Source organism: Adiantum capillus-veneris, chromosome 10 (assembly GCF_014529385.1).
Source record: "Adiantum capillus-veneris isolate H3 chromosome 10, ASM1452938v2, whole genome shotgun sequence".
NCBI lineage: Eukaryota > Viridiplantae > Streptophyta > Polypodiopsida > Polypodiales > Pteridaceae > Adiantum > Adiantum capillus-veneris.
In genome coordinates, this window is record NC_140940.1 from 81,929,761 (window position 1) to 81,942,057 (window position 12,297).

At 41.1% G+C, this 12,297-nt stretch overlaps 1 pseudogene; it reads right to left on the reverse strand.

Moving 5' to 3' along the window:
- Positions 1-1,485: 1,485 nt before the first annotated feature.
- Positions 1,486-12,297, reverse strand: part of LOC147449147 (elongation factor 1-alpha pseudogene) — a 52,432-nt pseudogene continuing 41,620 nt past the window's right edge.

Below are 12,297 nucleotides of genomic sequence, written 5' to 3' on the forward strand. Positions count from 1 at the left end.
TTCTCATATTTCAAAATGAAAAGGTGACTCTTGGGATTTGTGGAGCCTCTAAGGTTTTATCATTTAACATCTAAGGCTCTATAGGTTTCATGCTTCCAAAGGCATTGGGCAACCCAAAATCTTTTGATTGATATATGAGAGTTCATTTCATATTTCAAAACTCAAGACATGTCCATCATTAGATATACACAATTCATTTCAATGAGTGCTCACTATCTTATTTCAACCAATCAACATTTTTGACCTATCAAAAAATACTTAAAAATACAACTGAACCTTTTTCCTATTTTAGTCAGCAAAAAGAGAAGGCAACGCTATAGCCTTGCCCTTTGGGCAGGCCAAAAAGGGAACCCATCACTATGGCCTTAGCCCTTTGGGCAGGCAAAAAAACGTAGACCTTTTTAAAAAATCACATTTGTAATATGCGTTGGTTGATTTGGAGGCAAAGCTAACAAATTTTTCCTCTTCTTCTTCTCTGTGGATTGCGAGCAATAAACCATGCTGGTGCAAATAGATTTCTACTTGAGCTAGCACTCCCCTTCTCTCAACTATAAGCACACACAAAATAATTGATACTATATCTTGTAGGGAGTGGTGAGATTTACAATTTTCTAAAAAGAGTTATTAGCCTAAAGTATAAAAATGTTTTAGGAATTCCTCTCTTTTGGATGATACAATCTTAGTTGACACTAGTTCAGCGGGCGGCCTCTCTCTCTTTCTCTCTCCCTCTTTATCGTATGTGCAGACTTTTGGACTGTAGCCTCCAACTGGTAGCTGTCGACACGTGTAAAGAGCACTCTCACTGCCGTTATAGAATACATATAGATTTTCATTGTGGCAATTGTAGGTAAACACTCAGATGTGCACAACCTATTAATCCCCCTAGGGGGGAACCATGAGAACTGCTACTACTTTCCATGTTACCTTGCCTGAATCCTACATTCATGACCATTGCTACTAATATCAACGCCAAAGTAAGTATAAAGTTTATGACAAAGGATTCTAGCAAACAATGCAAAGTTGGAGAGTATCCCATCAGAGCCCCCGTCAGTTTGCATTCCACTTAACCTTTCATAAGTGAGTCTCTTCCTTGCTACTGGTTGCTACACTACTTTGATCAACACCTTCAAACTATTCCCGTTTCTGTCCACCACGTGGTGATGACAAGCTAGGATTGTGTGTGTGTGTGTGTGTGTGTGTGTGTGTGTGTGTGTGTGTGTGTGTGTGTATGTGTGTGTGTGTGTGTGTGTGTGTGTGTGTGTGTGTGTGTGCGCGCGCACACACACACATGCATGCACAAGAAAAGGCTATTCATGAGAAAAAAAAAACTACATAATCATCAACATTATCAAATACATACTCAATGTTCATGTATAAAGGCAGAAGTGCAATGAAACCATACCAAAACATGTGTTAATAGTCTAGACAAGACCATCCAAAGCATCAGAATGCACAGGAAACAACCTCGGCGCCACTGGCCTTGTTTTACACTGCCTTGATGACTCCCACTACAACAATCTGCTGCCTCATATCATGGACATCAAACTATTCGAGTGGAGGATACACCGAAAAGGTTTTAGCATTCATGGGCTTGATGGGAATCATCTTAACAAAATCAACATTCCCATTATTCAAAAACATAGCTCCTTCTGGAGCTCCTTGCTCAAGCATTTGTTAATGGCATCGTGAGAATCTCAACAAAATTCAAAGTAATGTGAAAAGTGTGGCAATCAAGCGCAAGTGCAATATTTCCATTACCAGTTTGGCTAGGATGGTTCATGATAATAACATGAGAAGGAAAGTTGGTGGCGTCCTTAGCAGGGTCATTCTTGGAGTTTGAGGCCACAAACTGACACAAGAAGTTTTGGACGGATTCTCACAATAATTCCCACATTATGACTTACCTCAACATCATGAACTTCTGTGAAGGAGGCACGGTATATCTAGGTAGGTACGATTAGGGACAGGGGACCGCCGGCCTGGTGGGGGGGGCTGGTGGTCCCCTACCCCCAATCGTACCTAGATAGGTATGTGGTGTCTCTCGAACAAAAGCTCATGATGTTATGTATTGTATGAAAAACATTGAAAAAGGCACACTTTTCCTACATTAGAAAATTTCTAAATCTTCTTGTGTGATGCTTGAGATCCTTGACAGCCATTCATCACATTGAAGGTGACATTGTCACCCAAAAGTGCCTCATAGGGCCTTGTTTTCATCTCAACAGATTTCACCTCAGTTGTTAGTCTAGTTGAAGCATGGTAACAACCTGATTCCATTCATCCAACAGGTACGGCTTCGATGCCACCAATGTTATACACATTCTGCAATGGTAGGCAAAGAGGCTCTAAAATCATGTCAAGAGCCTCAAGAACGGTGGGACCTTTGTAGCGGTCAAGGAGGGAGGATCTCTCAATCATGTCGTTACCCTTGAATCCAGTTGAGATGGGCATGAACAAAATCTTTCAGGATTCTATACTACCTTCTTCACATAGGTAGATAGTTCCTCCATAATTTCATCATCCTAAGCCTTTGGAGTACTTTGGACTTGTGGCATCCATGTTGTTGTAGCAACAAATCATTTGTTTCACCCCATGGATTATAAAAAACAACAAGGCAGACTTTGTCCATCCTTGAAAATACTAGCTTCAAAGCTTGCAGTTGAGCCAAAAATCAGGACATCATAGTCAACCTAGTAGATTCCAATAATCATGTCCTTGACGAAGTTACAATGATCGTGTGCAGTAATACTTTGTGGTCGCAAGCTTCCACATGGAAATATCAATGATAAAACACGCTCATGCTCATCCTTTAGTTTGTCAGAGGAGGTAGACTTTTGGCCATAGACGACTGAGCAATGACCACAATGTCGATATGAGACATTTCTGTGAGAGTACCCTGAAGTGCCAGCCCGGTGGGGGGGACCAGTGGTCTCCTGCCCCCAATCGTACCTAGCTAGGTATGCGGTGCCTCCTGAGCAAAAGCTCATGATGTTATGCATTGTATGAAAAACACTGAAAAAGTCTCCCTTTTCCTACATGAGAAAATTTCTAAATCTTCTTGTGTCTCTCTCTCTCTCTCTCTCAACCAACTGGGGAACAACACGTGTAGGAAAAGGCATCGATAGACAGCACCTTAGAGGCCGCTATCAAGAAGACCCAGCACTGACCCCACATCCACCACCACAGCTTTCTCTCCGACTGCAATGCAAATGAGGTTTGCATCAAAAAACGCACATGCTTCAAGGCTTCAGACGTAAAAGGGTGAGAAGGAAAGGGTGCAAGACGGTGCAAGGGCATAAGGGAAAGCACTAAAATACAAAGCACGACCTCTATAGTCTCGGTTGCAAACAAGCAGAGTATGCAATTGAGGCTGCAAACAAGCTGAGGAATCGAGTGCATCCAAATCGGATCCGATAGAAAGATTTCAGCAGTCAGAAAAGTTGAGAGCTATACATGGTTTGGAGAAAGACTTGCAAGAGGTATGCTCTCACCATGAGTTCCATGCATGCAGAGAGAGAGAGAGAGAGAGAGAGAGAGAGAGAGAGAGAGAGAGAGAGAGAGAGAGAGAGAGAGAGAGAGAGAGAGAGAGAGAGAGAGAGAGAGAGAGAGAGAGAGAGAGAGAGAAGTTAGACCATGGTCTAGATGGCTAAGCAAGTTGGGGAGAGAGATTCTATAACTATTCAGCAATTATAGCAGGCATGCATGCTCATCCTCGCTTCCATAGCCCTCTAACACTCGTAGACGAGTCATCATGGAGGAGTGAAATTGGATCTAAAGAGGCTATTTGTCTCTCTCACACTCTCCCCCTGGGCTCCACCCCCTAAAAACCCAAGGATTGTGCTGGCTTAGCTAGGAAGAGGAATGGTTTTGACAGCACTATGCTATGTGCCCATCATGACACACACACAGTAGGTACGTGATGTTGAGCGTCGCGTGCTCTTGGCATATGCCTTAGCAAGAAACATGCCATTGAGAGGCAGGGGCCGCAGGGCTCTCTCTCTCTCTCTCTCTCTCTCTCTCTCTCTCTCTCTCTCTCTCTCTCTCTCTCTCTCGTGGGACGCCTGGTGTTGACATGGAAGGGGTGGTGTAAATTTCAATATCTAATATGAGAGATTATTATATCATTCAACCACTCAAGAGTCTACTTTTCATTATTCAATTTTGTATGTGTAATGAACATATACTATGTAACATTTAATGGTCTAAATAGCTTGTAAATAGCGGAAAATAACTTAACATAGTGAGCATTTCATTAAGAGAAAGTTCCTAATGAGCATAGAAGAGTGCTTGGTTGGAGATAACAACATCAGCATAACACCTAATTAGTTTGGCATAACAATACTTGAAAGAGGGAGAGAAATAGAACAATTGACAACTATTGAGGACCAGATTTACATGGACCGGTCCCCCCTCCATTAGGCATTTGTATTATAGCTTCTCCCATTAAGAGAGACTTTGTACAATACAATTCTTTGTGTTCCTTGGTAAGAACTCGTTGGTGCAATGAAGATGGAAGCTTCATGCACCAAACTTACACATGATAACACATAACATCAATTCCCTCACAGTCTCAAACCCAAGACCTCACACACCTTCGACGATGGTGAGAGCTAGCGGGGTATGAGAGTAGATCTAGAGGAAGGAGTATTTCTTCACTTAATTACTCTTGTAGCTTAGCTTAGCTTAGTAATTAGATAATAGAGAAGAGAAGCATGGCATTGAAGCTTGGCTCTTGGTTGGATTGCATTCCATATCCAAGAGTTGTTGGTGTAGGCCTCCATTCTCAAACTTGCAGAAGAAGATGAGCTTTCCATTAAAGCTTGGAGAAGGAGATGACTTTCTTGCTCTACACATGAGTTGTGTGAGTGTGTGTGGAATAATGCCTTCACAAGTCAGCCCCCTCTCTTATCTTGGTCGACCCCTATTGCAATTTACTCATGATGGCTTCCTATTGGCCCTTGAAAAGCTTAGCTAATAGCATTTGAGCAAGCTTTTTACTCTTGCTGGCTTTCTTTTGGCTTATGAAAAGTTTAGCCAATAGCATTTGAGAGACCCAGTCAAGAGCCTTGTGACAAGTGTCCATCCTTTTTCCCTTTTGTAAAAGCTCAGACAGTTAATTTAATTATCTGAATTCCTATTGGAACTTTTAGTCTTCTGGCCAATAGGAATTAAGCAAATTTATGGGCTGCTTAATTCTCATTGGACCCTTTGACTGTCCAATAGTATTTTAGGGAGACTAATTCTTATAGGTTGTCTTTTTAAGCATTTATAAATTAAGAAATTTAGTTTACACTAGTTGAGCCCTCATTGGTCCACCTCTATGTCCATCCTATAGGATTCATGCAAGAATTGGGCGTTTTCCTGCATGCCTGACATGTGTCCTATTTGCTTTCTAGAAAGTGGTGTGTGTGTGTGTGTGTGTGTGTGTGATTACCAGTCTTTTATCATCTTCCCAGCTCGCCCCCTCCATTGTTCTTCTAGTTGTCATTTTGTTAACTACTTGAGTTAGCGCTTTTAGTCACTAAGCCAAGTTCCCATGGTCTATGACCTTTATAGTTAAAAAGTTGGAACTTTGCCCTATGGAAGTCTTAATGGAGTTAAACCTAGAGGTCTTTTAAACTCCATTGATGTACTTTGCACTTTAGCAGACCATCCCCATCTGGATCCCCAATGCCCCTCTTTTGGATTGCCTATTGAGACCCGTCTGACTGCCTTTCCAATATCCATCCTTTGCTCCCCCTGGTATTTTTCATATATTGAATGATCGGTTTAATATGATAAAATCATTTGAGAAAGTAGATATTAGGTTTTTATGACATTACCTCTCTCTTGATATCATAGTCGTCCTTGACTGTGAGGTAGAGAAGATAATGCCTAGTCATTAGTCCATTTGCTAGCGGGTAGAGGATCCCTATTTTACCCTACGACATCGTTCCAGAATGGATGACTAATACATTTGGTGCTTGAGAGACTTAGCTACCGCAAGCATATTTGCTCATTAGTCCGTATCAAGCTTCCATAGTAGAGTGACAAGCTCTACTTGGTGTTTGGGAGACGTCATCGCCACAAACATGATCCCAAGCATGCGTACTTCTTAATATTTGTGCACAATAAATAAAAAGAGAGTCTTATAAGACAAAAAAATTGATCATTTAAAACATATTTACATTTGCTTACTCTAGGCAATCATTGTAAGCATTGACAAGGTTTAGATTATCCTTTAATTGTATGCCTTGCATCCATCTAGCATCTTCAAAAGGATAATTCTTAAACTTAATAAGATACAATCGGATAATATTACCACCTCTCAATACCTTGTCTTCGTGTTGGAGAATGGACTCGGGCTGCAGAACTTCTTCTTGGTCTTCAATTTCCAGTGGGTCTTCTATGGTTGTTTCTTGGGGTGGCTCTCCTTGGTAAGGCTTTAACAGGCTCACATGGAAAGCATTGTGTATGAGCCAGTGGTTGGGAAGCTTGAACTGATAAGCTATCTCATTGATTGGCTTAAGAATTTGAAAGGGGCCATAGTACCCTTTTGCTAGTTTAGCATAGTACTTTTGGTGTCCCGTAGGATTCTTGCCCGTCGTGTGCCTTAACCGAGCCTTGGGAAATTTAAGCAAGACCCAATCATTTTCTTTAAAGGTCAAGGCTCTTCTGTGCTTGTTAGCAACAGTCTTTTGCCTTTGCTATGAGATGGATATAGAATCTTTAATCTTCTGGAAAGATTCATGTAGGTCGCGGCTATATTCATCTGCAACAAAGATCTTCCCATGTACCTTAAGCAGGGGACTTCTTGATCTTCCCTCAATTACCTCAAAAGGTGCTTTTCCCATGGATGTATGTACTGTGTTATTGTAAGCATACTCCACTAAAGGTAAGTACTTCTCCCATTGGGACCTTTGATCTACTTCAGTGACATAAGCTTTTAGTAGATCAAGAATTGTTAGGTTAGTTATCTTATTTTGGCCATCCGTTTGCGAGTGATAGGCTAAAGAGAAATTTAGTCTTGTACCTAAATTCTCAAAGAGACCCTTCCAGAAATTGCTGGTCATTCTAGGATCTCTATCCGACACTATTGACATTGGCAAGCCATGGTACTTAAAGATTTGTGATATAAAGAAAGAGGGTTTCCATTTGATGAGCCTTAATAGTCTTTTTGACAGGCATGAAATGCGCTTGTTTTGCTGAACCTGTCTACTATTGTCCATATTCCTCTATTCTCATGGATAGACTTAGGCAATCCATGGATATGCTCTTCCAGGGGGAATTAGGGATTGGAAAAGGTTGAAGCAAACCAGGTTGCTTACCTCTATCAAACTTCATCTTTTGGCAAACCACACATTTTGAAACATACTCTTGTATGTTCGCTTTCATGGTAGGCCAATAGAAGTACATTTCTATCCCTCTTAGGGTAGCTTGAATCCCTCTATGCCACGCATATGGAGGACCATGAGATTCAAACATTACTTTCTCACGTAGTGAGTTAGTAACGCATAGCCTATTACCAGAGAGAAGATAACCATCTTGTAGGGTAAATGGTTCCTCTTTCTTCCCTAGTGCAAGGGATGACATCATATCTTTAAAATCGGGATCGATAGCATACTCATCTATCATAGAAGCTAGATCATTGTGAGTTGCTATGGAAACCGCATTCACTCTCGGTCGTCTTGAGAGTGCATTGGCTACTTGATTATGATTTCCAGCAATGTGAGCAATATGAAAATGAAATTGCAAAAGGAAATTTGCCCACCTCATTCGTTTGTCAGAGAGCTTGGTCTGCATCAGGAAGTACTTGAGGCTTTGGTGATCCGTCTGCAGAATGAAATGAGTCCCCAATAAGTAGTGCTTCCACGTGTCTAAGGCATGTAGAACTGCAAGGAGTACCTTTTCATATATGCCTAGAGCTTGCTCAACGGGGTCAAGCCTTCGACTTTCATAGGCTATGGCATGCCCTTCTTGGAGCAAAACAGCTTCGAGGCAATCACCACAAGCGTCACATTGGATCTCAAATGGCTTTGAGAGATCCAATAGTGTAAGCACAGGTTGAGAGATAAGGTTCTCTTTAAGCTTTTTAAAAACAGTGTTCTCCTTGGTAGACCATGCATACTTAACGTTCTTTTTTGTTAGGTCATGCAATGGTCCTGCTATGAGTGAGAATTTTTCTATGAAGCGTCTATAGTATGCACACATACCTATAAAGATTCTTAATTCATGCAGATTATTTGGATTAGGCCATGCTTTTATTATTACTTCTAAATTTTATGGATCCATTTGGATGCCATCTTTAGAGATAATATGACCTAAATATTGAATCTCTTGTAAGAAGAATTCACTTTTCTTTTGATTATGTAAAGCTTATTCTCTCGCAGAAATTGAAAAATTACCTAGAGGTGCTGTTCGTGTTCATCCAAGGAATTGGAGTCGATGATTATATCATCAAAGAACACTCCATTGTAGCTGCGGTGAGGCCTAAAGAGCTTCTCCATCATGCAGTTGAATGTAGCTGGTGCATTGGGTTCCTCACATCCATGAAATAGACACTGGCCGGCAGACTTACAGGTAGTTACAAAACAAAGTGGGTGATACGGTTGACACCGAAGCACGTAGGCACCAGTAACAACAGTCTGCATGATAGACATCCCACAAGCAACACAATCACCTAACTGCACACAGCTATTGTCCGATCCCAAATGAACAGGCGGCCTGACAGGAAGGATAGGCATTCTTGACTTGAACAAATTAATAATCGTTTCCACAAATCAAAGATTCCATGTCGCCACTTCTACTTCCCATAACAAAGCGTCATGCTGACCCTGTAAAAAAATAGCACTGCGTACTTTATAAAACAGTATAAGTGTTTGTGCATTACTTTCAAGAGTCTTCATCACTTTATGTGGTACCACTTAAGAGTGTTATATAAACACATTTAAGTGGTATTTTACCATATAAAATGGTCTCTAACCATTTTTTTCTAATTAGAGTTTAGCCACTTTTAAGTAATATCAACTACTACTAGGCGAATCAATCAAGCTTACATACCTGTAACTGTGCTGCCTCTTCACCTAGGTTAATATCGAGATTGTGCACTTCAATATCAAGTCCCATGTCTTTGAGAGCCTCCTTTCTTATTTGAATCAAGGTCTCAAGCTTTGCCATTGCTTCCTCGTCTGGTACAAGCCCAGCCTTATGCAACTTGAGTTCCTCCATATCCTTGTTCAGTCTCTCTATGATCTTGGTGGCGCCTCGCATCAAACCAACCTGCTCATCTCTCTTTGTCTTTGATTGATCTAAAGCAATTTTTATTGCTTCGAGACATTGCTGCTTCTCTTTTAACTTTTCATCAGCAGTAGCCTTCATGTTAGAAATAGCTTCTACATCAGCTGTGTTGACGCAGAAAATGTAGTCTAGGAAACATTTGACATTCCAAATGTTCCCATCGAGGAGCCAAAGGCTTGCTTCTTTAGAAATTCCTCCTTAGCGTGCCCTGAAAATTGATGTCCACCTGAGTATGTCTGTCAGTCAAAGCCTGTGCCAGTACTGTCAGTGTAATTAGGCATATTTTCTGCATTAAATTTCCACTCGCTTGCAAGACATGGACCGTTTGTGGACCTCCATTTCTCCAATTTCCTATTTAAAGTTTTTTGTTGGCGTAACATTTTGATAACACCTTCAGTATACACAGCCCATGCAACTAAACCTTCAGAATCTTCAGCGCCCTTGCACTTCTACCATGTAAATCCATGTGCAAAATGCACGCCTACCTCGTTGTTTGGGGGAGCTCCCTGATATACTTTGTGGTATAGCTAGAGACATTCTTCATACATTTCAGGCCTTAGCCCCTTTAAATGCATCTTCTCCTTTTGGTGGCGCTTGTAAAGCCATACCCTAAGCCACTCCTCATCTGAGAAATCATCATCACATAGGAGCTTCGGATCCTGGCCAACCAAGCATAGCCCATATTCGGTATGAAAATCTTCCTTGGTGAAGCAAAATTTTGTTTGAGTGGGTAAGGCCACTCATGGTACTGTCCACCTCCCTGTAAAAACATATATGAATGCATGTTAGTATGTAATGAGCCATAATTAAACTTGTTTTATCAACAATAAGAAGTGGTTGAAATGATTTATGCACCATTCTCAGTGGTACTGCAAAATTTTTAAGTGGTGGTGTACCACTAAATGGTTCTCAACCACTTAAAACTGGTTAGGTAACACTAAAAAGTCTTGCTACACCATTATTTGCTGGTGATACATCACCTTTTGGTGTTTCTTCACCACTTTAAAGTGGTGCTCCAGCACATAAAAGTGGGATGAACCACTGTTCAGTTGTGCTACACCGATGTGAATTGTTGTACACAACTTAAAACTGGTGCTACACTCCTAAAAAGTGGTGCTACACCAATAGAATGTGGTATCTCCTTGTAAAGATTCATCACTTAAAAGCACTTAACCACCACTTTTAGCAAAGATGCAGAACTAAAGATTATTGCACTTTTGTAAAGCATCACTAAAAAGTGGTTCTACAGCACTGAAAGCGGTTGACCATCAAGCACCACCACTTAAATGTGATTTGAACCACAAAAAGTGGTGAACAACACTTTATTGGTGTTTACCACTTTATACCAAATAACGTTTACGTTAAGAAGCACCACTTTTCAATAGTTCTACACACTTTTAAGGTACCGAATAACGTTCTAGTTAAGAAGCACCACTTTATAGTTGTGTTCACCACTTTATAGTGATGTTGACCACTTTATAGTGGTCTTCACCACTATAAAGTGGTGCTTCTTAACTGGAACGTTATTCGGTACCTTAAAAGTGTATAGAACCACTCAAAAGTGGTGCACCATCGTGATGCTTCGCTTAAAAGTGATGCTTCACCACAAAATAGTTAGGGTTTTCCACTAGAAAGTGATGCACCCATTGTATCGCCAGTTTTTACTAGGGCCTTACCTCTTTTTAGTGCTGCCCAACACTTTAAAGTGGTCTAGTATCACTTTTAAGAGATGGGCACCATATCAGCATAACTATGTAGTGATGCAACCATGGTTTCTGCCCAACTTTAAAGGGTGCTGCAGGTGCACCACTTCAACACAGCCTATCAGTGGTGTTGTACCCATAAAAAGTGGGGTTCATCCACTTGATATTTACTAGTGGTGTGCACACTACTTTTTCCTACTAAAGCAACACTTTAATTGAATCCATGGGGGAAATACCTGCATCTAACCTGCTGAACATTTTGCTTCTTAGGTGTACCCTTGGGGGACTCGGAAGTTCTTTTTGTAGCATGCATGTGCAAAAAATTGAGAAATTTTACAAGACATAAAACCAATTTTAGAAATGCATGCATGATGCATCTAACCTGTTTTGATAGGCGACTCCTGTGTAGAGCTCTTTCCCTTCCTAGGTGTACCCTTGTCAGAGTCTGAAGGTCCTTTTGTAGCCTGGTTCTTCATCTTGAAAAAATCACAAATGCCACATAGATACAACATCAATAGTTAAATGCATTCATGCTTGAACCTGCATGATGCATTCGTATAAGCATGCACACACAGTTGATAAAATCTGCATTCATGCTTCAAGCTGCATGATGCTTCAAACTGGATGATGCATTTTGATAAAGCATACACAAGGGTGATCAATTAGATGTGCACAATGCATATACATTCTAGAAATAAATTCTAAACTCACACATGCATCATTAATAGTTACAATCCACGATTATCTTGCCACACATTCTTTTTTTTTTTTTTTTGCAATACCCTCCCCAACGGAGGGCAGACCATATCGCCAGGGGTTGAACCTGGGTCCTTACGCACCCACCCATTCACTTTAACCACTAGGCCAAGCCCCCTTTGATTAACTTGCCACACATTCAGAGACAAGCATACAACGCTTCTACATCTACATGAAGCATGTTAAAACATGGATCAATGCTACCTGGAAATGCTACCTAGGAAAACCAGCCACATTCAAATTCAACCAACGTTCGAGATAGAATGCTTCAAGCTACATGATGCCACATACCTGTTGCTGCTGTGCAGGGGATTTTTACTGAAGTTGATGACTAGCCCAGCAAAAAGTACTCCTCCTGAATTTGCTTGCTGTTGTTGTGATGTTGTTGCTTGTTGCTTTGTCTAGCAGAGAAACGCAAAGGAGGGAGGAAGGAGGGAATCAAAAACCTGAATGGCGCAGCCGAGACAGAGAGAGGGGGGAGGAACGAGCGAGACAGAGAGGGAGGGACGAGACTCGAGAGAATATTTGCATTAAGTGCTTGAAAGTACCTTAAGGTGATCAT